The following is a 27,180-nucleotide window of genomic DNA, read 5'->3' as shown; positions in this document are numbered from 1 at the left end:
CTCCAGTTCTCTGTCTCTGATGTTTGAAAACTCCACATCCTTGGTACTCCTACCAAGAAAAAGGTATTAATGTGTTATGGACTACTGTGATAATGTTGAAGATTTTGGGCAGCAATGGTGGTGGGAAACATCTTTCCCATGTTTTGCTTTGCCAGCCTTCTCTCCTGTCTTGCTGGAGCAGAGAGGGTGCCCAGGTAGGCTTATTCCATTTGGAAAGTAAATGGGAGAGTGGCATGAGCAGAGAGCCAGGCATGGGTTGGTGAAGGAAGGTTGATGGGAATAGTATTGTGGGGTTTGCAGTAGTGTGGTATTCTCAACTTGTAATTCTGGTGTTGTGCACCTTTAGTTATGAAGACTGAGATGACTCTCACAGAAGAAGTGGCAAGTGGAGAGGGACTCCAGAGGGAAGCTGAGATGTAGTTTTTCTTTTCCCACAATTTAAGTATTTTTTCACCCTCATATGGTTTTACATTGTTTCTTCACCATCATTTTCTATTCCATTCTAGTACGTCATTTTGAAGATTAAATAATAAGATTCTGGTGAAGCATCTTCCATCATATTTTCCTGTAGTGAACTCTAGCAAAAATTATCCTGTAGTGAAGTAAAAGCTGAAATGAATGGCAGTAACTGTGTCTGAACCCAGCCTCGATTCACCATACCTGCTGTTACCAGAGTAAATGCATTATTCATAATTTACATGATACTTTCCTGAAGGCAATATACTTGAAAGCAATGTGTGTAATATAATGTGTCATTATTCCAGAGCTCTGAAAATGTCCTTTTATAATTCTCCTTAGCAGTACAGTTTATGTGATGTGGAAACTATTTTCTGACACGTGTGCCTAAGCAGTAAGCTCTTTGTTAGATCCAATTAGAATTTCTCCCTTGATAGAGTGTGAGGCTCTAAACCAGTGTTATGCTTGGCCATGGACAAAATTAATCCAGTCAGTTGGGACTCCCTGCATCAACCTTCTGCGATCTCATGGTATGGAACCGCCGATACGTGCTTTTCACATTCAGCAAATCCAAGATTCAGTGCAAGGGGCAGCAGCCAGGCCACTTTTCTGGCGTAGCAAACGGCGTGTCAGCACATTTAAAAATTACTACATGAATATGAGCTACTGTACAATAACACTTTCCCCCCACTGAGTGGTGTAACTCCTCTCCCACTGGTGAAGAGGTTTTCTCATTTATATTTTTTTGATATATCTTTTCTTGCTAGTGAGATGAGCATGCTGTAGATGCTTTGTTCATGAATAGTAGCATTTAAGAAAGTCTGATGTATTTTGTGTTTTTTTTCTGCACTGTAAATTGTGAAAAAAGGCCCAAACCTTGAACATTTTGTAGATTGCCAATTATTTTGTTTTAGCAAGTGTTTGGTTTAACTAAGTGTTACAAATGATTGTTTGAGAAAATTTAGGTTGTGTATTAAGCGCATCAATTTTAGATGGTGTAAAATACTTTCAAGTGTCATGGATTGCTTTTTCCCCATGAAGTTCCTATACTAAAATTTGTGAATGGAGTTAGTTGCTGTTGATGCTTTGCTAAAGCAAGAGTGGTAAATGTGATTTAAATCTAATCCAAATTTACAGCTCTTCCTGAGAGCTTGCACAAGGCCCAGAATTGTTTTGACTGGTTTTGATCCATAGAAGTCTCTGTGAGCATCGAAACAATTCATCAGTTTATTGTGACGTCTGAATGCTTTTAAACTGCCCCTTTGTTTTTGCTGATTAACTGTGCTCTTCGAGCACTGCAAATCCATGTTCCTCTGTGGCTGGAAGTGATGTGCTGCTCTTGGCATTCTACCCAGCCTGGCTCTCCTTGGTGTTCAGTGGCTTCTGCAGGTGCTTACCCAGAGCCCTTTTTTACCTTGTTGATACTTCAGACATCTGCTGTGAAGCGAGGTTAGGTCCTGTGCTGTACTTGTCATGTCTTCAGGTTGAAAAGGGCTCCATCACAAACTGGTTTTGTTCCAAAATCAGTGTGTGTGTAGGAAAGCTGAATTGCTTTCCCTGAATACTCATTCCCCGGGAAATAATTCATCATAGAGTTGTTCCTCTTCGCTTCTCCCAGAAGGAGCCAAATGCTCTACATCATGTATAGGAAGCATGACCCCTACCTTGAAGGTGACTCCAAAAAACCCCAAGTGCCACATATTAATTGATACAACATTTCATGAAATGCAGATAGACAGGAACGTATTTAAATTATCTGGACAGCTAAAACAGCGTTGGATTCTTGACATATTTCTTCATGTATGAACAGTTGCGGTCACTCTTCAGGTTTCCATTCTTCAGAGTTTAGTAAAGATGTTAGTATCTTACAAAAAGGACATAACACATTTTCTTTATCTAAGTGTAAATTACAATTTATTGCAATTATTAGCTGAGTTTTAAGTAAGAATTTGCGGGCTAGCAAATATTAAGTTAGCTCTGCAACCACAGAGTGATGCAACCAGATTGTATCCTGGATGTATTTTGCATTTATCTGGAGGAATTCAGCTGCAGAACAAGTTTTAGATTTCCCTCAAAAAAAGTAATCAGTAGATGACTAAGAAATTTACTGATACTAACAAATGTTCCTGAGTGTAATTGGTATATGCAGGTTGGAAGTGTCAGCTGATCAAGCATATGCCAATTGATGTGTCATGGGTTGTGCCTTTTTGTACATAAATGTTGATGTCTTCTTTCTCAAGATGAATTGAGTTTCACAGTGTTGAGGAAAATATGCCACTTTTAATTTTACAAAACCTTTATGGTAACTTACTTCTTTGAGATTATAAAAGATACTTCCTTTTACTGTCAACTAAGCAATATATTTTTATATACCTTAAAGTATAAAAAAAATTCTAAAAACCATTATTTGAGTGTAAATAATTTAAACAAAACATTTTTTGTTAGACTAAAGTATTAATTTTTATGAATCCAAATTTTAGTATTATGCCACAGCAAGTGGAAAGCCACCAAGGCTGAGAGCAACATCATTTTTAGCCTTCTCTCTGTTCCTGAATTGAAACTTCTATGAATCTTTGGAATGAAGGTAAAGTGGCATTGGCCTCAGTAAAGAATGTCATAACAATTCCTATTTTGAACAACCCTACCTGTTGCAACTTTGTAGCTTAAAAGACCTGTTCATAAATTACACTGTGTTATTGGGAGAAATATTTTGTCAGCTTTTTATTTTTCTGGACCATATTTACATTTCCCATTTGGGAAAAAAAATCACCTCCTGTCTTGATTATTGTCTGGTCATATTTTGCTGACTTGCTGCAAATTGTTAGCCTGTCTATGATTTTTTTTTCTCAAATCATGTTGTTCTCTTGACTCTCTTGCATCATTCATGCCTCTTCCAGCCCTATCAGTTGCATATCCTATAAAGCTTGGTGTGCTCACAGGTTTGCATGGGGATATGGACGGTTTGGTCACTTTTCTCCCTTGTACATGGCATCACCTTCTGTAGGTTAACTATGTCTGTAAACCCAATGCTGATTAAAACTTTTAGATCATCATTAGCAGCTTTGAAAAATCATCCACACTGGCTGTGTTACTACATAGGTAGGATGACTCTTTGAATGTAATAAATGAAATATTTTGAGATTTGTCTTGAAGGTGTGCTTAGGAGAGGAAAAAGGTGAAGGCATACACTTCTTGGGAAGGGAGCTATAAATCACAATTTTTGGGCATCATCTGCATAGTGTTGCACTGAAAGAATCTTTGTGCAAGTAGAAGAGCATAAGCCCCTCCTTTTGGTGGACTTGTAGCAGGGGAGATGATGTTTCACATGAACCTTTCGCTGCATTAACAGTGTGCTTGACTCACTGTGTTGGACCTCACTTCCAGCAGTGGTAAGGTGGTGGAGGTACTGGCAACAGATCTGAGAAAAGGACCTGCATCCAAGAGGAGGAATATGGAGTCTTGAAATCAGAGTGGTCTGTTTGGGACTTACGGGAATACCCAGGGTACAGAGATGGATGGAGTTCTCCTCAAGTAGTATATTAGTTTATTTGGGTTGGTTACCACCACCTACTTCTCTTTTTCTTTATTCTTGGAAAAAGTAAACACATACTAGGAAAGTTAACGAGAAATCATTTGAAGGCCTTATTCTTCCAAAGAGGAAGGGAAGAATGAATCAATTTTTGCTTTCTTTCACATTGATTTCCTTCATGTTTCATGTTCAGGAAAGAGCACATTCCATCATATCTACTTGAGCCCTGGTTGAGAATTAGCCTTCAACTTTCCACTCCGGGACATTTTCCCTTCAGTGTACAGTATTTAGCTGCATGCCATAACTCAGCCCAACTCTGTTCAGGCAAGATGCTGTACTCATGTTAGTGTTAAGCATCAGGCACCAATTTAGCTGGACAGTAAATCTGCTGGTTTAGCTGTCCAGCAGCGCTGCTCCATGGATCCACTGGCACTTCCAGACACCCTGTGCCCTAAGCGTGATGCCTAAGGACCTTCCAGTTGAAGTCAGTTAAATGAGTGTAATAGGGATCTTGCACACATCCTTGGCAGGACAGAACTTGGCAATCTTTGAAGTTTTGTTTGCTTTATTCTCTCTCTTCACATTTTGGGTTTTATTGAACTCCTTTTTTTTTTTGAAAATTAAACCTTAGGGGTTTTTTTCCCCCTTTTTTATTTGTTTTCACCTTCACATTCTGTATTTTCTTTTGTTTTTATCTTGTTCATCCACTGAAGGACCTTGTGTCCTTCCTAAAGCAGATTATTCCTAATGCTTGTCTCATTTCAATCCTGATGTCTGTTAGATGGATATAAAGCTATTAGAAACTTCAAGTATGGAAGCACTTTCTCCCACTTTGAGTATTGATCTGTAATTTCAGAAGTTTCTGTTTGATTTTTTAACTGTAGACATTAGGCAGTTTAAAAAAAGAAGTCCAGTAAACCATATCTGAGATAGAGTATTTATGAGCACTATATATTTAAAGATGCCTTAAAAAAATCTATTGTTTAAATTGCTTTTCCTTTTGGGGCAACTGCAGAAATACTTTATAAGCTGGTTTTGAACAAGAGCTGGAAGTAAGTAAAAGAATTGCAAGTATTTTCTTACTTTCCATTTGCTAGGAAGAGCAGTTTGTTGCTTTGCCAAGTCTCCTTTCAGTTCTCTTTAATCCAAATAGGAGCCCAGGAAATTTTCTATTGAATGGGAAATTTTCTATGCAAATATGAATAATTTTTTACATCTTGCATATCCATGTGAAGGGCTGTTGTGCATATCCTAGCTTTTTAAAACATCAGTGATATCAAAAGCATTCCTAGTGCAGCTCAAGGCTGCACTTAAAGCCATGCCAGTATTTTTGAGAGCTGCAAATGGGGTGTGTTTAGGAGAAGAAACCAAGGCCACGTTGGGTTAGTGTCAGCTGTTATGAACAGCAAGAAATATTTGAGTAACTTCCAAAAAAGAACAGCAGAGGAAAAACAGGCAGAACTGTCTTGATTCAAACAGGTTGAGACATGTATCAAATTAGGATATTGAGTATGTTGAGGCTGGAAAGAAGGTCTTTCACTTTCTTCTTATTCAAGGGATGTGCTCCTGGCCTCGTGGTGCAGGCAGGTGTTAGGGAGCCTGTTCACAGAGTCGAAATGCACCCTGCCTTATGGACCACAGCTGTCCCAACCCATCCAGCTGGGCTGTGCTGGTGGAGACCCCATCAGCCCCATGCTGACATGAGTCAAAGCTGACTGCAGAGGGATTGCTCAGCACCCACCTGTGGAGATCAGCCTGTCATCTTTAGAAGTGCCCAAATTTCACTTCAGGGGCCTAGTTTGAACAATCTAACTGGGGTTTATAGGTTCTGTTATGGTAGTTGGATTTATTTTCTTTTTGGTTGCGGGGGAAGGTAGTTTGGTTTGGTTTTCTTTTTAGTTCAAGGGTTTCTTGTGGCCAGGTAGTCTAGTGCTATCTTCCTTGCTTGAATGAAGCAGCTTGCACCACAGGCAGACAAATCTGAGTCCTCTTTTGTAGGGGTGGGAAGGCTTTTATTCCTGTTTGTTTAGTTCAGCTTGGTTATTCATTGGGACCTAACAGAACCCATTACTGGATTCCAGTCAAAAGACTAAGAATTTTATGTCTGAATTCCTTTGGAATTTCTAATATTTGGGTGTCTGGTATTTAGATTTTGGCCATCCTTCCCTGTTAATTTCAGTGGGGTTCAAATTCCCTGTAAGGAGGAATGTAAGCTCTTTGCAGATTTACATGTAATCAGGGAGAAATGGTATCCTTAGAATCCCAAATTCAGCAAATGGGAAACTTGTATCAGCTGTCAGGTTCCTAGTCTGAGCAACCAGCTGTGGAAGTTAAAGTACAACAAGCCAATTTTTTCTTGTATATCTTGTATTTTGACACTTGTAGAGGGGTCATTCTCCCATCATTTGTTTTGCTGGCCTAGTTTTTCTCTGCAGTTTGTTGTTGGTTGGTTCTTTTGGGGGGGGTCTTTTTGTTGTCTTCTTTGTGAGAGGCTCTCCACTGCTGTAGCATCCTGGAAATCCTCTTCTGCCACTGGTTTGTAGCCAGTTTTCTCTGTGGGAATGGCCAGACTTCCATGTGCTGTTCCTGAAGTACAGTGACATTTCTGCTTTCCTGTCTCTGCTGGTCACATAAACTGCTGATACTTTTTCAGATCATGTTTGCCTTTGACATGTCTGCATTATGTTGGCAGGTCACAGTTAATCTGTTAGCAATGAGTATGATCAACAAGGTATTTTCCCTCCCTGAACTTCTCCAGTCGATAAATAGCTTCATTTCATGGTGTTCCATGTACCTAGCCTTCCATTTTATGCTACAGGGCTTCATGCTTACATATCTCAAAGTTATCCCTTAAATTCTGTCTGATATTCTAAATGGTCCTTCTGTGTGTTGATTTTATCTCCTGACTTTGCATTAGAAGCTGTTTTTAATAACGTAGTGTTGGTTTTGTTTTTTTTATTTTTTTTCCTTGCTAAGTTCACTGGTAAAAGTATTCAATAAAATTACTTTCTGAACAAATGTTTCTGGAGGTACACTAATAACCTCCACATGGTGCATGTTTTCCCTTTTTAAAGCTCTGTAAGCTACTCAGTCTGTTCATACTGCTAATATGTACTTCAAGTTTCCCCTGAGTTCACTAAAAAATTCCTTATGTCATGCTAGCATAGGCTTTGCTGAAGGCTAGATAAATGATGTCTGTTAGATATGCTCACATTTTAGAAAAGAAAAAAGTTAGTCACACATTCTTCTGTCTTTTTTTTCTTTTTTTTTTTTAATGCAGATACACTTATTCTTGTTTACTTCCATTTCTTCAACATGTTTTTTCCCCTCTGAGTAATTGTGCTAAAGCCATGTATTCTTCTGGGATCAGAATAACTGGACTTTCTTTTCCCAGACTGCATATTTTCTTTCTCATCTTATGGGTATTATATTTGCTATTTTCCAATCAGATGACACCACCCTCAGCATCAGAGACCTATTAAAATATTTCCTTTCACACCTCCTGCTTCATGGGCTGGTGTTTCCAGAGCTCTGGAATGTAAATTATCTAGTCCTAACTTCAGTATATTGAATTCTACTGAATTTTGCTGTCACATTGGTACTGTGTTTATTTACATGTCCATTAACTAATCTCAGAGAAGAAAATGTAAATTTTTTGCTTTATGAGTTTCTAAATTAAAACCACATATTGGGTAATTCACATTCTCCAGAAATCTTGAAAGCAGCCTGGTAAACATTCTTTAAAACTGCTTTTAGAATTCACTGGCCTGTTAATTTTACCTCAGAAGCCATAAAAAGCACAAGCCAATTGACAGTCAAAGTAATGTACATTTCCCAGAAATTCAGAATTGTGGAGTGAAGAGTCATTTGGCAGAAGGATGGCCATTTTCCTTCATGGCTTTCAACTGACTTTTGTTTAATCTGTCGCTTTTTGACATTTCTTTAGTATAGGATGAAATAAATGGATGCCTTGAAATCTTGCAGGAAAGGTATTTTTCCTTTCATGTGTCTGATGTTCCAGCCCATCAAAAATGTTACTGTCCTTCCAGTTTCCTCTCTACCCCTCACATATTGCATCTTTGTGCTTTTGTCTGTGTTTTGCTGTCATCTCCTTCATAGCCTTTCCAGCTTCCTGCTCTGTCTTCCAGTCCTTGTCCAACTTTCCAAGCTGCCTTTTTTGTGCTATTCCTCAGTATTTTAGAAGCAGTTGCTTTACTGTTAAAACCATCTGTGGTTTAAATTTTTTTTCCTGAAAATCAGTCTTTTCCACAGGTAATCTGGTGGATGTAAATAAAAAAACCCACCTTTCTACATTGTACCTACTCATTCTATTAAGCAGTGTTTGCTCTTTATCACTCAGGAACTGTGTGAATACATTTATTCTCATCTTCTCCTTTAGCACCTGTGTGTAGGTGCAGTTGCTTTAGTTCGTGGCTTGTTGCTTTGGAGTCCCTGTTCAGTTTCTAGTAGTGTGTCATGTTATGTAGTGGGATTGGGAGCAGCAGAAAATGTGGAGTTTTGTTGGCAAAGGAGCTGTCAAGCTACGGATGGGTAGGTATAGAGCATTCCACTGTTCTGTATGGAGAGAGCTTTTGGTGTAAAAGGTGGAAATCATGCATTTGATCTGTCATTCAGATCTACCCCTCCAGTCCTGCTTTCCTATGAAAAGCTGTGGTCAGCCCTCGCCTTGTCCAGAAATTCAGGGTTATTCAAATTACTGGCAGCACTGATTGGAGCACTTTCTAAGTGTCAGCAGCCAGTTTATGGCTAGCTCTCTTTTATGGGTGGACACAATGTGATTTAACACGTCCTTTTCATTGCAAGACCACCCAGCTGCAACACTCGGAGGGAGAGAGCCGTGGTCCTTGAGCATGTTTTTATATGCTGTATTGATATGTATTGGCTGTGAGAGTATCTGGTTACACGTTTGAGCACTCCCTAGCTGTTCTCTAATTGCTCCCGTTTTGCTCGTGGTTGTTAATGTGTAATCTTGCCTGCTGCACTGAACTCATATTATTTAAGCTGCTGGGAGCCTGTGCTCGGCATTAAATGTACAGCTGGTACAGCTGTGGCTGCTTCACCCTGCCACTGTGGAAGCGGCAGGCCTTGCCAAGGAGCGGGCTTGGCTTGCCAGAGCACTGACCTGAAAAGTGAGTGGCTTTAATGGAGAGGCTGTGGAAAATACTCCAGCACAGGGCTGCTCTAGCACAGCTCCCCGTGGTGGGAGAGACCCTCTAACTCCCTCCTTGTTTGGGCGAGTGCTGTTTCCAATAAGGTTCAGGGAAGAGGTTTAGCAGGTGCAGAATGGAGCTACAATGCCCTGCATTGACTTCAGGGCTGTCCTTTGTGTTTTCTGGTCTTCTTGTCATGCCCCCTTTTCCCCTGACCCCAAAGCAAGCATGCACTGGCTTAGAGAGCTCTAGCTGACAATGCAGGGAAACTCTCACTCTATGGGATGTAAGGAAGACTGAGAGCTGGGTCTTTGCCTCCTGTAAATGGGGAGTTTGTCATCTGACCTGGTATTGCTGCAACAAATCGGGCAGAAGTTACTGAGGTGGGGCAAAACTCTCCTAGATGTGCTCATGCAGTCTGCTTGCAGCGTGGCAAATAGTGTAGGTACTGCATGGATGCTTCACATAAATGCACACTGTGAGTGTACCCAGCATACTGTGTACATGGGAGTGATAGTGTATGTGTGTGCTAGACATTTAGTTTAATAAGAAAGCATTGGGGAAAAATATGCAAGAAGGAAAACCAGCTCAAGATAATTCACTCCAGTGCAGGGTTGTTGCTGGCTTGGGCCCTTGCAGAGGCAGCTGTGGAGGTTTTCTCCACATGACAAAAGCTCAGGAGCTTCCAAAACAGTGAGTTCTGATTGGATTATAAAAGCCTGTTGTTTCCCTGCCACCCCTCTCCCCTAGCAGGGTGAGTGGTTGTTGGGGAACTGTCAGAAGAAACTGGAACTGCACAGGGAGGCAAAATACGTGAGGGATGGCAGGGTCTTTTGAGAAGTCATTCTGGTCAGGTATATTTCTCCTAATATTGAGAGCTGATAATACCAACATTCAAACTGCCTTTTGAAGCTATGTAGGAGTTGTGGCTCAGATTCTCAGATCCCAAGGCTGCTGTGGATTGCCAGTATTGGTTTGCCATAACCAGTCTTAGATTTACTGCCTTAGGCAAGGTACTTGCTCAGGGGGACTTTGGTTACCAAGCAATTTTTAAAAGAAGAACTAGCAGCTTTCTTCTAGTAAAGCAAAAGGGTTAAATTCTTGGTATAAGGTTGGAGATGTGATCATAAAAAAGAAACATTAGGATAATAAAATCTGTCCACAGAGTATACTCAACATCAGGTTTTTTTTTCCTAGAGGTATCTTTAGGTTTCTAAATGTTTGTAAGCCAGAGTAAACTCCCAACCAAACACCTGATCTGCCAGGGTACTGCTGCGGAGTCCTCTGTTTCACAAGATCTTCCTGAGTTTTTGAGTTTGTGTTTGAGCGATGTATTGTCTTTCGGTGCTTAGGTCTCAAGACCCTTCTTACTTCCCTGCTCCGAATATGCAGTGCTACCTGACTACTTCTTGTCTGTGAGATTGCTCTGCTTTACTTCAGAGTACGTATCCATGATGAGCACAAGTCTTGGATGTGACAATCTTTCCATTTGGTCTTTTTATTGGGAAAACAGTTTCACTGCAGTCATAAAAGTACACTGTTCCATTTTGTGGATACAAAGCACAGAAGCTTGCTTCTTTTACAATGATTTTTAATTTCGGAAAGTATGCTTACAACATGAACTTTTTCATAGCAACATCATGGCTTATGTTTTTTCTATATAAAAAAAAATAGATTATTTAGAAGCGTATGTGCGGTTTCTGTGGAAAGCTCTAGCCTCGGCTACATGGCTGTTTCTTCCTCTTCTTAGTCTGAAGGAACGTGGTAACATAACATAAAAATTCTTGTTGTTCATAAAGGAAAGAACAGCATTTTTACTAGATATGGAAAATTCCAAGTGGAACACGTAGAGAGGTAAAATACCATTTGGAGATTTGAGAAGGCTTTTTATGATTCTGACTTTTTTTGATGCAGAGCACACCTCAACCTCACGAATTCTCTCTTTTCCAGTGCATTAAGGTAAGTCATATTGAGAGAAGTCATGCAAGTAGAGAAGCACATATTGTATATTTCAATAACCTTCTCTTCAATGCTTTCCTGAGAAACCAGAAGACAGTACTGTGTAGTGTTGAAAACTTTTTAACATACTTCATAGTTGCAGTAGTGTCTGTTTCTGAGTTACTGTTAGAGCTCAAGGGAGAAGCCAGCTCTTTTCCTTTCTCCATCTTCTGATAGCCTGGGGCTCTTGTTCCAGGTGACAACTGGCACTGGTTAGGGGCAGCAGCAGTCAGCCAGCCTGTGCAGATCTTCACTGCCTGATTATGGGTAAGACTGACTGTATGCAGTTCCCCTTAGAAGAAAGGTTACATCACAAGGAGTGCTGAGGTGAGGCAAGGGGCTGAAATGCTACAGGAGATTTTTTTTCTTTTCCTGCTCTAGTTTTAATATGTTAGCACACCTGCAGGTCTGGCATTTGTTTTTCTCTTTGCTTCTCTTCCTTTCAATATGTATAAATGGCTCACTGGAGGCAGAACTAACTCTACTTTTATTTCCAGCTGACTTAACCCCATGCTGCTGCTCCCCAGTGCCCAAATCCCTGCACCAAGAAGCACACTCCTTCCTTTTCTTTCTTTCTGGTAGGTAGTTCATGAGAGGGAATTGGTGAATGCTGGTCTTGGAAACCTCTACAGAAAATAAGAATTTAACACACATCTCATTTCAAAATTATTTATTATGTTTGAATATAAGGGTGGATATAAAGAGGTTGTAAGAGGAACACAGTTTATCGTTCCAGAGGGACAATGGATGAAGAGCACAACATATGGAAAGTTTGGTAATATGAATAAAACCAACTGGAAACAGATGGATAATGGGGAGCTCATCTCCTACTACAAATCTTCCTGTTTTAAGAAAATGCTAAATCTGTTTTTAGTACCTGGCAGTATTTTAAAGGGGACTTTCTGTATCTCAGAGGAAGTCAATAATAAGGAAATAAAATTATTCTGTTCTCTGTGGGAGCAGGATTTATTCACCCAGGTGAGTAAAAAGAATGTAGCCACATTTTTCAAATTCAGCTATTCTCCAGTCTTTAGAGAAATTGTTATAAAGATGAAAAATGCAGAAAACATACCATTTACATAACACAAAATCAGCTCTATCCTTTTGACTTACTAGGCTCAGTTGTACAAATAATTACTCTTATAATAACTTCAAAATAATAGTTGCTTTGATAATTAGTATTAGTGTCCCATTTAGTCATGCAATTATTAGGGTAAAATCCTTGTTCTTCAGAATGAGATCTGAAAATTAATATCAATGGCACCAGTGTAAATGTTGAATTAATAATAGCTTGTTGGGGATCATTTTAAATCATATGATATGGTATCTGGAAGTTACAACCAGCAGGTGAGCTAATAGCAACAGCTGAATTATTCTTTCACCTACCATAGAAGATGCTTTCTTATCCAGAAATCCTAGTCGATGTAGTTAAAAAAACCCAAAAAACCCAAAAAACTCCAGCCTCTGATTTATTTGCTTGATACCTAGTGTGCTTAATGACTTGGTATGTTCTGGCTTTATTATGAATATTTTAGTTGAAATACACAACTTAAATTTCACTTTGCGACATTCACAAATGAAGGCAGGGCAAAATCAAGGTTTTAAAAAATTAGGTGCGTATTTGTGTTTATTTACATGCATGTGAGGCAGTTTCTCCGTGCATTTGCACAATGGAAGGAAACAAAAATTAATTTCTGAAGCATGAGGAATTACTGAAAATGGAATACAGTGATTTTGTGTTCGTGGGACTGAAGTTTTCTGTATGTGCATACTGAGAAGTGGCCAAACCCAAACAAAATTGTTCTCAAAGACTGAACACTTCAGCCTGACAGTCATATGTTTTTGCCTGTTGTAAACCACCTTCTTTAGTCCTAAGAAGTCCTAAGTTCTATTACTGCTTAATATCTATTAATTTCTATTTAATGTCAGTGCCATCATCATTTCTTCAGTTCTGTTTCTTAAAAAAGCAATTTGTCAGCACGGTGTGACTGCTGTAATTCTCCTGTCTGTCCATGTAACTATCCTGATTTTTTTCATAGTGGAGTTTCACAAGTGTAATAAAAGATGGCAGGCTTAGATGGATGGGATTTGTATATCTGTAAAGTGAGGTAACAGTGTAACTGGAAAGTGCTCAGTAAATCAAACCATACAGACTTAGGAATTCTGCAAAGGACAAAATTATGGGAAATACTCTTACAGGCAAGCAGGTCTCTTCTGAAAAATGAAATCTAAGAAGACACCAGATGCTTGCTTTTATTGAATCCATAAAGTCCTCTTAGGAAATCTGGTTTTATAATTGCTGAAGGCATTTTATAATTGTACAGAAAAAATCTGGAAATAAGTTTTAAGATTCTAAACACCTTCCTAGTGATCAGGGCATTTAGGGTGAGTAGGGGTGAGCCAATCTGGCAAATTTCTGTTTCTCTTCTCAACCTGATGTGTTTTGAAAACACTAGTACTTAACTAAGCTCTTAGAGCACAGAGACCTTCTCAGCTTTGCATTAGGAGTGGCACAGTGGCTTGGGGTGCTGCAGGGAAATGTGCTGTGGCTGCAGGACAGAGCCCTGGCTTGTGTGGAGGCTGGCTGCAGAAGGCACAGGGCTGTTTTGCACCCTCTCCTAGGTCAAATGGGTTTGTGGTGAAAAGAGCTGGAGATCTTCTTGCTTTCTTGGAATTCTGTTTTCAAGAAAATAATTGATTAGGGTTTGAGGTTTTGATCTTCTAGGAATAAAAAATTCCAAAGCACTAATAATTAGTGCAAGTATTTAATTTGCTCATCCCTTTTCTTTCCTGTCAATAATGGGAATTGAAAGCTGTAGAGCTAATTCCCAGGCGGTTATTTTCTGTGTTTCATCGTGCACAAATAGTTCGGGTACTGTCACTAGCCCGTGTGTTCCTGAGGAAGATCATTATGGGACATACTGGTTAAGGGATTATAAACTGGTGCTGATTAACACCTGCCCTAGGCAGGGCCCTTGTACAGAACAGCTGAAGTAACTTGTGCCTTACAGAGCATACCATGCCTCACTGTCAGCAGCACTGAGCATCTTCTAGAAATGAGCAGCCATCCGTTTTAACTCTGCCCTTCAACTGCAGCTGTAGCAACCCCATGGCCAATAGCTGCTCTAGTGGGCAGTGACTGAGCCATGACAGACCATCTGTGACAAAAATAACAAGGAACTTTATTCCCCAGCTGAAAGTATAAATCACACTTCTTCACAGAGTATACAGTGTTGGTGTGACTCCTTCCTAGTTCCTGTTTTAGCCCCAAGTGTTGAAATGTTATTGTAGGCTGACAGCTCATTTTGGGCGAGACATTCCTTTGAACTTTCAAGGTGGGTAACCTGCTCCAGCAAAAGTAGGTGCTTGCTGAATCAGGGCCTTGGTTTCTTTCTACTCAGCAGTGTGGAGAGTTTGTGAGTTGGTTTGTATTGGCACCTTTTCATTAGCAGTGTTGTAAGGTTGTAAACAACAGGTGCGTGCTGTCATACTTTCCTTCAACAGAAAGAAAAATTTACATTTGAGGATGAATGCATTCTCATACCGTTTTTGTTTTGATTGTTGTTTCTTTCTAATTGACTGTCATTTCCTCAGTTTTAAGTGTCAGCATACTTCTGATCTTTGTATATATCAATAGAACACTATTTTTCTTATGTAAATTTTTAGATGTCTTATGCTTTAAGAAAAAGTAGCGCTCAATTTATAAAATATTTGCATGCTGAATAATGTTCATTGCTAGAGATGTCTGAATCCACTCTGATCCCATATAAATGCTTTCATTTTTTTGCCATGTGCCTTAAAAAATAATGAAAAATGTGTCTTATCTTTGGATGCATCAAGTGACTGATGTTTGAAAAGACACGTGTTTGGAATGCTTGAATAATTCACGTCATCTGCACTGGCTTCAGCTCTTGCCTTGCAAACTTTCAGTATGACTCAGGAGTTCCTCTTGCACTGACAGAGAGGGAAAAAACAAGCAGTGAATGCTTGCAGTGGACTTACCAGTGTTCAGTAGCAGTAATGTAGTTTTGTGTAAATGCAGCAACCCAATGGTACTGGAATAGAAAGAGTAAGGGAAATCTTGAGCCTACCATGGGCAAATATGATGTTTTAAGCTAAGCTGCTTCTGGTGTTCCTACTATAAACCAGTGGAACTTGACTCTTGCCAGCAAGAAAAATGTTGAGGCCCAGCTCTTTCACCAATGTTACAATCAAAATGAAAGCAATATTAATGCAGAATGTTGATTCCCATTTCCAATCTAGAGGGGTCACTAAGACCATTGAATCATAGAATAATTTGGGTTGGAAGGAACATTAAAGACTATTGAGTTCCAACCCCTCTGCCACAGACAGGGACACCTTCCACTACACCTGGTTGCTCAGAACCCCATCCAACCTGGCCTTGAACACTTTGCATCCACAGCTTCTCTGGGCAGCCTGTTCCAGGGATTGATACTGAGCAAGGAATAAGGAAGAGGAATGGACTGTAAAAACAGACCTATGCTTGGGACAGGATCCTATGCTCTGTTGGGGTTACATTGTACATGAAGTTTTTTTTGGCAAAAGAGAAGTAGGACAAGAACAGCTGAATGCCAGGTGTTAACAGAAAGATCAGTACCTTGTACAGAGCAGGAGCTCTGTAAGAGAACACTTAGTCCTTGAATAAAGATTGCCCCATAATGCTGGAAGGTCAGGAAGACCTTGGAGGTATCTGCTGTTTCCTTACACTGTAACTGGAGAAACGTTTTGACATTTCCATTCCCTCTCCATCCCCTAGATGTCATCAATATAAACTGGATTAAGTGAGGAACAACCAGAAAATTAGGTTTAGTGGCAAAGAGGTATCTTACTGAATACACAGTTTTATGCTTTACTCTGTAGAAGTTACTTGGAGGATCCTTTCATGTTGCTCTCTGATCTTGCTGTATGTCTGGATGTTGGAAGGTTAAAACATCTAGGAAGTGTGTCCAAAACATAAAACATCTACTGGGCTGTGTTTTGTTCTGTACTTTGGTGCTTGCCACCTTTGGCAGATACCTGTACTAATCTGTTACTAAACTAAAAAACTAAGCTGTTTGTGTTGGTGAGTGAGATGTTACTACAAGTCTGAAGAAAAATTGCCAAGGAAAGGAAAACATTGGCAGAACTCTAAAAATATGTCAAAACCAGTTAGGGTGGTTTTGGGGTTTTATAGTAAAACGGTGGAATGTTTTTAAAAATAATGGAAAAATATGTAAACCAGAATTCTTTCTCAGTATATAATATGGTCATTTTGCTTTGTATTTAAGTTCCAGCTTTACACTATAGTAGTTATCTTTTGAAACTCCCCTTTTCGTGTTTTTATACAATCTTTTTACATGAAGTGCTACAGTGATTTCATACATTTTTGCATCATCTGAAACAGGATGGTCACAGGGGCATTGCTGTTTAGCTTGGGGGATTTTAGCTTGTCTTTGTTTTTTCCCCCTTGGTTCATAGATGGCTTGCTTTTTAATATTGGGCAAAGCCATTGCGATGAATATATATGAGGTATAAATTCATGTTTCATGAACAGCCTTAATTCTAATATTTACTAATTTGAGAACTTAGAGCATTTTTAACACTAATATTCCTTTCATGAGCTTTTCAGGTTGAATTTTTTTTTTAAAATTTTGAACTGAAGTCTTGGAACTTGCTTGCCAGGTTCCATTAATTGCACCTCTTGAAATAAGTAGAGAAGATGATGTTTTCCAGAACACAGACTTTGAACTGGTGCTTACAGATTTCATTATGAACACCTTGTGCTGGTGCTTTCACATCTAAAAATCAACCATAGCTGAACAGAATCAGAGCCTTCTTTGTAATGGCAAATAGCCTTTTATTTATGTGCTTTATAAATTGCCAATAACAAATTAATACAATTGACTGTCTTTGTTTCAAATTAATATATAGTGCATATAGCACTTACTATGCATATTTAATAGGATGAAGGAGATTAGTGGGCTCTCTAGATAAAAGTTGCGGGATTCTCTTGAAGTATTTTTTCTATTTGACTTGAATTCCTGCCTGTTTTGAATGCTCATCTCTTCTCAGCTTTTTCCCACTGCATGCCTGGTATTTTAAATTTATGGAGTTGTTTGGTTTGTTCTGGTTTTTTGTTTAGTTGTTTTTTTGGTGAGTTTTGTTTTTTTTTTTTGCCTCAGTAATTTTGCTTGTTTGTTTTGTTTTATTCTTCTTTCCTAAGCAGTTTAGATAACCAGGTCCATCTTGTCATGCACAGTTTGAGGGGTCCCTTTCCATCTTTGGAAATAAGACTCTGTTCCAAAAGCAAAAAAGCAAATAGGTGTTTTGTGTTTTTTGAAGCCATATTTTACTATTAAACAAGCAGGGCTTCCCTTGGAGCCTGTGCCATTGCAGTGATCCCCTGCAGAACACAAGCAATTGACAACTGTGACTGTGCTTTTGTGATTCTTCCTTTGAGTGAACTGGAAGAGGGGGCTCATAAATCGGTTTAATAATGGTTTTAACCATTTATTTTGGCTGAATACTAAGGCTTTATGGCCCAAATTGTGCAGCTTGCAGATAGCTTTTCCTTTTGAGATACGCTCTGCATAGAACTGAGTATTAATAATGATAAAAAAATGTTATTGTTATAATTGGACTCAGCAGATTATTTGGGAAAAATAAATGCTTTGTGTTGTAGGTTTCCCAGTTTTACCCACAGGCTAAGTCTTGTATATATAATTATGTTTTAGGAGACATTTTAAGTGCTAGTTGAACCTTTAACCTGCGTTTCCTCTGGAATAATTACAGGATGTGAAAATGGCCAAATGAAACGCTTACTCATAGAGATTAATAGAATTAGTTAAGCTACTGTTACCTTATGCTTGATTTATATTGTATGTGTAGGTCGAAACAGGCTGTAATGGCATGTGGGTGTTTTCCTATCTTTTTATACTTGCTAAAGTTTTGCCTTATGTTTATTACTTGCTATGTTATGTGAACTGCTTAAAAAGGCATTTTAGACCACTGGCAGGTAGTTGAATTTCAAAGGCTGGCTCTATTTAAAACAAAACAGTAGTGTTTGAACTTCTATCAATTTTTTTTTCTGAAAATAACAGTAATAGAATTGATTCCATCACCTTCCAAGGAAACAAGCTGAAAAAGAAACCTCTGTGGATTAGTAGTCCAGACATCAAATATATTTTGCAGACGTTTGAAACCAAGCCTGAGTCAGCTACAATGGAAGTAGGGAAAACTAAGAAAAATCATTTGTCTGTCTGCATTGCCAAAATTGCTGGGAAAGGTAAAAAAAAAAAAAGTCTGCAAACAAGAGGAGAGGTATAGCAAAGCAGAGCATTTAATCTTATTTAACAGTTCAAGATTGGTTGTAATTCTAATCTATTTTCAAGTAAAACGTTCAGTTAAAAGTGATTTGCCTTTTAAATTTGATCTTTTTTTTTTTTTAATAAAAGAGTGAAGTATTTGCTTTGAGGAAACTTGAATTTCAATCTTTGAGGAAAGTGTGGAACAGTTACCATCTTAATTTTCAGCAGCTAAGTCTTTAGCAGAAAACTTAAATTTGGAATTAGAGAAAAGCCTGAAGTCAGTTTATCTTATTTGATAACACTGTGGGAGTTACCAGGCAGGTTTATACCAGCCTTCACTGGTTTTGAAGGACTTTTTTTGGGCTACTTTCAGTTAATTTGCAGTCCCCTGTCCTGCAGCTTCTACCAGTTAAAGCATTTAGGGTTTTCACCCAGGTGAGGAGCAATTTGCAGAGGTGCCACCAAGGAGCAAGAGGCTCACCATGGCTCATTTAAAAATCTCAGCAGGTGCCAGTTTAATTTATTCTTTATTGGTTTTTCAGTTGTTCAGCAGAATCCTGTTTTAAGGGAGATGATGATACTCATCTCTGACGCTCCTAGGAAGCCTTGGAGGCAGTGAACTTGAAACCTTTAAAAATCTGAGACACAAAGTGGAGGAAACCTTTCTCATGGAAAATTTTTAGTCTGCAACTTCATTTTGAGTCAAAGAGCGTTTGGGTGAAGCCATTTTACCACTCAACTAAGGTATCTTTAGCAAGCTACTTCACTGCATTTAAATCCTGTTTTAACTTAGTTTAGAGTTAATATTTGTTGCATTAACATGTTTGTAACATTAACAGCAGGCAGTGAAAATGAGATTTTTTTTTTTAAGGTCAGTGAAGTATGAAATTCTTCATACTTCACTGGGAGATTAAAAATCAATCCTATTTATGCTTACCTCTCCTTGATGATCTCCCTGATGACTTCCCTTTAAAGGATTATACTAATGCAGGAAATTAAAGATTTTCCCTATATACTTTTCTGTATCATCTTGGGTTACAGGATTTCTCGTCTCTTTCCTGAAAAACATACTCAGTAAGTCCACTTAGCATGTATAAAAGATGAGCATTCTCTCTGCATGCAAAAAAATTATTTCTTTATAATAATGATTCTGTTATTAATTATTCCAAATTTCTTTTAAGGAAGAAGTCTGTATTTTGCTCCTTGTGTAGAATGAATATATGATGCAGGAATTACAGTATTTTGCCAGAGATGCAAGCAGAAATCCTGTAAAAGGGTTGCTAAACATGGAGTCTGAATGCAAATGTTCTGTGATAAGTGTGGGTTATTTTGCTGAAGGGTGCATGTGCATGCATTGAGGAGCACTGTGATGGCATGAAGAGAGTTTATGGGCACAGCTGTGTGTGTTGAGGCGTGGCCCTTCAGCTGGAAAATTATATACTAGGATATCTTTGCTTTTATCTTTGTGTCATAATGTCTTTTGTTACTGAAGTAATCTTTAAGGAACTTTGAGAAACACAGAGGCTGTGGTTGATGGGAAATCAACTTAGCAAATCATTAACATCAACAAATGAAATAGTAAGAGGAGGGAGAGACGGAGTATTGAACTATTGACTGTTCTGTGTGTTTAACAAAGGACATTAGAATGCCATGTTTAAAATAGTTGACTGAAACTTCAGAAGCATGACATTAGCATAGGCTTTACTACAAATACTCTATTTATACTGAATAGGAGAAGGGACTCTCGAATCCTTGAATGTAGTTATCAAATGCTGGTCAGAGAGCTTCCAGCATTTATTGGAACATCACCTTCTGAACATTGCCTTCTGAAATGAACATTGCAGAACATTGCCTTCTGAAATGTTTTTATATTTCTACTGTATTTTCTAAAATGGTGGAATGACTAAATATTAGCCACCTGTTGTGCTTTCGGGAATCGTGAATTTCTGGAAAATATCCCTCTGCTGTCAAAGAAATGAAGTTCTGTTCTGGGGAATTCATCTGGAAAGAGCATTTCTTCAGGGGCGATGGGGACCATCTGTGGAATTCCAACTACGCGAAAACCTGGAGCAGAGATGGGCAAAAATACACCAGGATGCAGGCAGTTCTGAGGAGGTCACTGTGGTAACCTTGTTTAGAGGAAAGGTCTGCATATGTGGGCTGACCTTCTGACCCTAAACAATTCAAGAGTAATGCTAGACATTCTTCATGCCTATGCAACATTTCTGTGGCACAAGGCTTCTAATAATTCCCAACCTTCATATAATTTTCAAATGCATCTTTACACATATGCAATATATACACACAGAAGCCCTGTGATTGTTATTTAGTATCCTGCCTATGTGGTTTAAAATCATTCAACTCCAAAGTAAACAAATGCAAAAGGAAACATTGCTTTTCTACTGCAGTGAATTAGTAACTTTGTGCTGTAGTGAACTGCATTTTTTTGTTTGAACCATTTGGTTCACAAATGACCAAAAGGCTCCAGTTTTTTACTGCTGTTGTGGGATTTCATAAAGCAAGCAGTGTTTGTTTTCACGTGTGTGTTTGGTTTTGGCCATCTAGTTTGAAATTCCATTATATGCCCAAGCTGCAATGGAAAGCCCTTGCCCCCACTTTTCTTCCCTCATGGCAATGAATTTTGTTCCTAAATGGAGAAGATCTGGCTGTCATTTCCCTTGTAGCTTATGTAGCAATATGGTTGTGCCCTTTCAGAAGGGAGTCTCTGTTGTGCCCCCTTCCCTCCACCTCCCAATTCACCGTGTTTTATTTACTGTATGTGGCAGTCTTTTCAATGGAAAATGCAGAGATTTGTATGAAGTCTGAAAATAAGAGAGAAAGGTCCATTTCCTTGTTTAAAAGTCATAGCACATCATGTTAAATAAGGATTTAGAATTTACTCTGATTTTTATGCTGATATTTTGGCTTTCTAGTTTTTCACTGCCTCAGCTTATAATGGACTGTAATTCTCACTTCTCTGGGTGTTTCTCATTATTACATTGTTAGCCTTGTTTAAAAAGGGAGAAGAAACACTGAAGTTTTGTAACTCCTTTTGGTAGCCTTGTCCCTTTATAGTTATTTTTTTCACATTGGTACCATCATGTGCGTGGATAATTACAACATACTTCACTATTTTTATAATCCTGTTGCTTCAATGGAAGGTTTCAAATTTACAGAGAACACACCCAGAATTGAATGCTGAATTGGACAAATATTTTTCTGTTTTAATAGGCCATGGTTGTGGCTTAGCTGTATCAACACTGATTTAGAGATTAATCTGTGAAGATGGGTTCACTAGGACACTCTCTCTCTGTTTCTCGTGGATGACACATTATGATGCAGGGTGTGTGTTCAGGAGGGACAAGTGGACTGGGTTTCCAGTTCTCCTTTGGACTGCTGTCACAGGGATCCTGCTTGCACAGCTGTGGAGGTGGGGAACGCGTGGCCCTGGGTGCCTCTGGCAGGACCAGCTGCCAGCTGCTTGTCCTTAGCCAGGTACTTGAATTGAGCAATCACTCTTGCACAAGCACTCACTGCAGAAGGGTGCAGCTGACTAATGGGCACCTGCTGTTCCTCGGGTGTCCTTCCTCACACCTGATTTTGTGCACCTCGGCTTTATTAGTCCCCTCTGGGGACAGTACAGAGCTGACATCAAGTATGTCAAGTGCCCTTCAAGTATACATATGTGCATTTGTCACCAGCAGCCTATAGTTTAGTGTTCTGTCTTCTCCAGCATGCTTCAGGGAGGTATCAGTACAAATACCAGAGACCACATCCCACTCTCCTTTACAGCCTGTAGCCTAGGGCTCCTTTAATCTCTAATGATAGTCCCCATCAGCTCCACAAGGAAAATGTAGCTACACAGGCCCAACATTTTACCAATAGTTCCAGCCAGTTTGTGTGTAGAGATCAGAATAGATCTTTGGATGCAGTCTAGGCCTGAGGCTGGAACTGAATTTCCAGTTGTTAAGTGTAGGTGGAAGCCACAGTTGTATACTTAATCTTAGTCCTTTGAAATGTATTTTCTGACTCTCCCTTTAAACTTACGTGTCTCAAAATAACTCAATTAACTGGTAGTTACTTTAATGCACATTCATAGATGACTCATAATGTCAACACACATGATTTTTGTAGTGGCATTTCTCCTCTGCTTTGGAGTTAAAAACGCACTAGAATGTTTCAAGTATTAACTTCATGACTGGCTAGAATTCAATATTGTACTATTGACAAGTCCGATAGGTCTCAATAAAGCCATGTGAACTTAAAGGGTATTTATAATGTCACATTTTTTGTGTACTCAGGCTTTGTTCAAAATTTTTAAAGGTTGACTTTTATTTAAGCAATTGCATATGTTTAATTGCTAGGTTTAGGAAAAACCCTGAACAAACCAATTACTCTCCCCAAAAATTCAAAAACCCCAAACACAGACTCTATTACAATATCAAGCAGTGTTGGTCCTTGTCTTGGTTGTTTATGATGGTGCTGTAGCTCATTAATCCTGGGATAACTCCAAGCTAGTTGCATGAGTTATGAATTAAACTTTACTCCTTGAGCATCTGATTTGTGGTACTTGTGTGCCATGGAAACGGTGACAGCAAATACAGAAGCCAAATTCCCCATGTTCCTTATCTTTGCAGGGACTTTGCAGGGACTTTTCTGACTGGAGGAGCAGAGCTTACTCTTTTCATACTAAGAAAATATTTGAACGTATTATTTCAAAAGTCAGCTTGAAGTGTCTTTTTTTTTGTTGGATTTCAGTTGAAAACACGTGGATCGTGTTTCATACTCTCTGTTTAGATAGGTGCTTGTCATTCTAACAATGAGCAAAGGAGGCCCAGTGTGTGAATGCCTGAATGGCACAGAGCCATAGAGAGGGAGAAGATGTTATGGGGGGATGTGGGAAAGCTTGAGCAAGACAAGGGCTTCATTGCAAAGATCACCTGTGGTGTTTTTAGTGCCTGCATCTTGGAGAATCTGTCAGATGGCACTAATTTGCAGCGCAGTAAGTACAAAAAATAGGAAGTAAAAAAAAAAAAGTGCGTAGAAATAGGTGAGCATTCAGTGGATAGCAAAACTGTATTTTGTAACGATGTTGTAAGAAGGGGCCTTGTGTTTTTCCTGACAACTTAAACACTGGCAGCCGTGGGAAAGCTATAAAAACCTATGGAGAAGAGTTTATCCATATCTGTGAATTATAGTTAAGGTGGCAGATTGTCATCATCTTATTGCTGTGTGCTGCAGTTTCCTTTAGTGCTGACTGTGCGAGGGGTGGAATGCAAGACTTCACAATTGCCACTGATTATAGTGGTCATAGATTACACCTTCCTGCTAGAATCTTGTCCTTCCAAGATTCAGTTCTTCACAGATGAAGATGTATGTCAGTTCAGTGTTTTGCTGAATATTCTGGGGGGGTCGTTGTTTGTTTGTGGGGTTTTGTTGTTGTTTTTTGTTTGTTTTGATTTTGTTTTGTTTTTTTTTTTATTTAGAGCTTCTGCTTGTCTCACCAAAATGCCACTAGAAAATGGTAAACTTCAAATTGCTTCAGTCTTAATAAAAGTGGTATCTTATGTGATCCTGACATATTAAATCATGTAGTCTATTAGAAGGGAAGGAATTTATTTATATTGAGATTAATTTTTTTTTTGTCTACTTGTAATTAGATTGATGTTCTTACTCACCCTCTTGTCTGTACTGTGGTTCCAATTTTCCCTTATAAAACCGGTAGGTAGAGACAACTGCAAATGCACTGAATTGATTTCTTTCTGTCATAATGCTGGGTAATTTGAGAACTGAAGCCACTGTTGAAAACTGATGTCCAGAAGAATTACCTGGGTTTCTACAATCAAACCATGTATTTCTATATGTTTTGTTCACATGTATTGTAAAAAGATACTCATGAAGTTTTCTGTGCATGGTTTTTGGGGTGGTCTTTTTTTTTGTGACTTGTGGAGGCTGCTTCAAGTGAAATCTTGTATTCCTCATGCTGTAACACTTTTCTGTAATCTGTCTCCCTTAGAAACTTTCTGATGGCACCTATTAATTTTCTCTATAGGTTTTAAATACTATTGATGCTGAATAATGCATTTAATTAGCTTCAAACTTTCTGTATAATCATTCCAATCTGTGCTTCTCTCTCAGCTTTTGCCTGTGAGGCTGACAAATGGCAGGAGGGGGAAAGGGCACTTTCCTGTCAGTGGCTGTGGAGCCTTTGGTCCTTGGGTTGTCACAGCAGTTGCTCCTTCTGAAAGAGCTGTGAAAGAACAATGAGAATACTATTTAGCTTAATTTAAGAAGTCAAAATAAATATTAGTTGTAGCAAAAAGCTTCCTTATCTTATGAAACAGAACATTTTTACAGTTCCTTTAGTGTTTCCCATCTTTTCATTGTAATAATATCAGTTTCTTTGTGAAATCCTGGATTGTATTGGTCAGAGCTAAATTCACCTTTCTGTGTCTATTCTTGCAGGGTCAAGAGGAAAGATAAATTAGCTCAAAATTATTCATTTTTCTGTGCAGTTTAGAGTAAATGCTAACTGAGTCCTCTTCACATTTTTATGGGCATTGATATCCTTGGCTCTTGTATGTGTTATACACCAGGGCTGAGGTCAGCCACGTGGATGTCAAATTACAGCTGTATTGGTCTGGTAAAGGACAGTGTAAACTGTACAGCTTAATTTTTCAGGTTTGTTTATTGTTTTTTTTTACTCATTCTCCTCTTTTCTGTCTTTCTGAGACAAAATGAATTTCAAAATGAAGGAAGGTCTTTATATTTTTAACCCAGCTGATAGAGGTAACATATGGTCCAGTGTCAGCTGAACCATTTGTTTGCTAGGCAGCTCCTGTAGATCACAATTATAAAAAATTAAGTCAGTTAAGCAGAAGAGTGTGAAGCATTCTCAAATAGGACAACATGCTTTTTGGAAGCTGGGAGCTTGCATGCAGTGTTGTGGATAAAGCAAGAAGAGAGGCCAGTCCTGTCCGTCTATAGTGAAATACATCATCATTTGTGTATTTAGCATTAGCTTTGGATGGGAAAATTTTTCTTTTAAGAACTCCTTTAAAAATAGGACAGAATCATATGTTTGAAGGCTATAAATGGAAATTGTCTCAAGCAGGAGAGGCTGTGCTGTGATTATTTGGGACATTCACCTGTGGAGTTTACCTACTTGAAACCAATCCCTGGTGTCTGCAGGATGGAGTTGAGAAAAAGAATAAAAAGATCTAGGAAAATGGTTTCCAGAGATTTTAGAAAACAGGAAAATAATGTGAAAATATCCCTATGATGTTTTTGCCTGTTGCTGAGCATGGCAAAATTGAGGAGGGTATTATTGTCCCTTTGTGGGAGCTGAAGGGAAGAAGCTGTCATTCTTTATTGCCAACCACCCTGCTTAAACTCCTTCAGAAAAAGATTGTGGAAGTGTAACTGCTTGTGTAAATTGTAAGCTCCCAATAAGGTCCTCACCCCTCTTTTTACTGTGCATGAGGACACAGTCAAACAGACTGGACATGAGGAAAAGGCTCTCCACTGTCAGGGCTGTCAGTCCCTGGCACTGGCTGGCTGCAAGGAGAATGCTGTGGCAGCTCCAGGGCTCTGTGAATGCTTGGAAGAGGCCAGGAGGATTTGCTCAGGGACGTTTACTAACTTGGGAGAAGTTTGTGATGCTGGTGAGAGTTGCTCTGTTAAATGTACGCTCTTAAAATAATTAGGTGATGAAATACTGATACAGAGTGTATTGAAAATAAATTGTTAAACCAAACCTTTTCTACCTGTAACTCTGTGTAAGCACCAGACAAACCTCTAGGATGTGTAAATACAATTTAAGAGTATTTCAGAACAGATATGACTATATGCACAAATTAATGCATGTGAAAAAGCAGAATCTCTAATATTTGTGCCCTTTTGAAAACATTCAGCAATGCAAAGGAAGCTTTCGAAATCTCTCCAGTGAATCTTACTGAGTAAAGGCAGTAATATTTTCTGAGTTTTAATATATGTTGTATATTACAGATGTGTGTGAGCTTCCATGGTATCAAAGTTAGAGATATTTGTGGGGTCACAGACTCACCATTAGCAGCTGGTCTCTGTTAATTAGAAGCAGAACCAAATGAACACAACTCACTTCAGTAGGTTTTTTAATGCATGATTGTTCACAGAATAAAAACAAAATTCATGGAGATTTTCTTTTATCCTGGAAAAAGGGAAATGGTAACGTATACTGTGAAATAGCGATGTCATTATGAGCTAGTTACATATTTAAAATATAACATCTGATTAGTGCTTCTTAATTACTTGGGTATTTTTTTAATAACAAACAACATTAATTTTTCAAACATCAGGTTATTAAAACTGTAGAATGACAAACCTGCTGTAGGAACAAGGACAGCTACTTGAATTGGGCCATTATTAGCAAGTATTATCAGCAAGTATCAGTTGTATTTATGCCCTTGTAACATTTCTAGGTGTTCTAGTGTGAAAGAATGATAAGTATTTGGCCACTGTTTGGGAGAGGAATGAGCTTGAACAATTATGTAACTCTTGAATTGGTGTTGATATATGTAAAACTACTTCAGATAAGATAAGCAGTGACATTTATGGTTGTACTCGATGATCTTAAAGGTCTTTTACCAACCTAAATGATTCTATGATTGTAAAGATTTTGGGAAGCTGTCTAGATGAGTAATTTCTGCTCCACATTCTAGTGTAATAATGGAGTAGTTAA

The 27,180-nt window shown here is 38.7% G+C and overlaps 1 protein-coding gene across 5 annotated transcripts in view; it reads left to right on the top strand.

Moving 5' to 3' along the window:
- BMPR1B (bone morphogenetic protein receptor type 1B) overlaps positions 1-27,180 on the top strand; it is a 228,600-nt gene that overhangs the window by 18,207 nt on the left and 183,213 nt on the right. The gene's annotated exons all lie outside the window — the stretch shown is intronic.

The sequence above is a fragment of the Cyanistes caeruleus genome, chromosome 5, assembly GCF_971803275.1.
Source record: "Cyanistes caeruleus chromosome 5, bCyaCae1.hap1.1, whole genome shotgun sequence".
In the NCBI taxonomy this organism is placed as follows: Eukaryota; Metazoa; Chordata; class Aves; order Passeriformes; family Paridae; genus Cyanistes; species Cyanistes caeruleus.
Note: the sequence above shows the minus strand (reverse complement) of the source record. Positions and strands in the feature narration are given on the sequence as shown.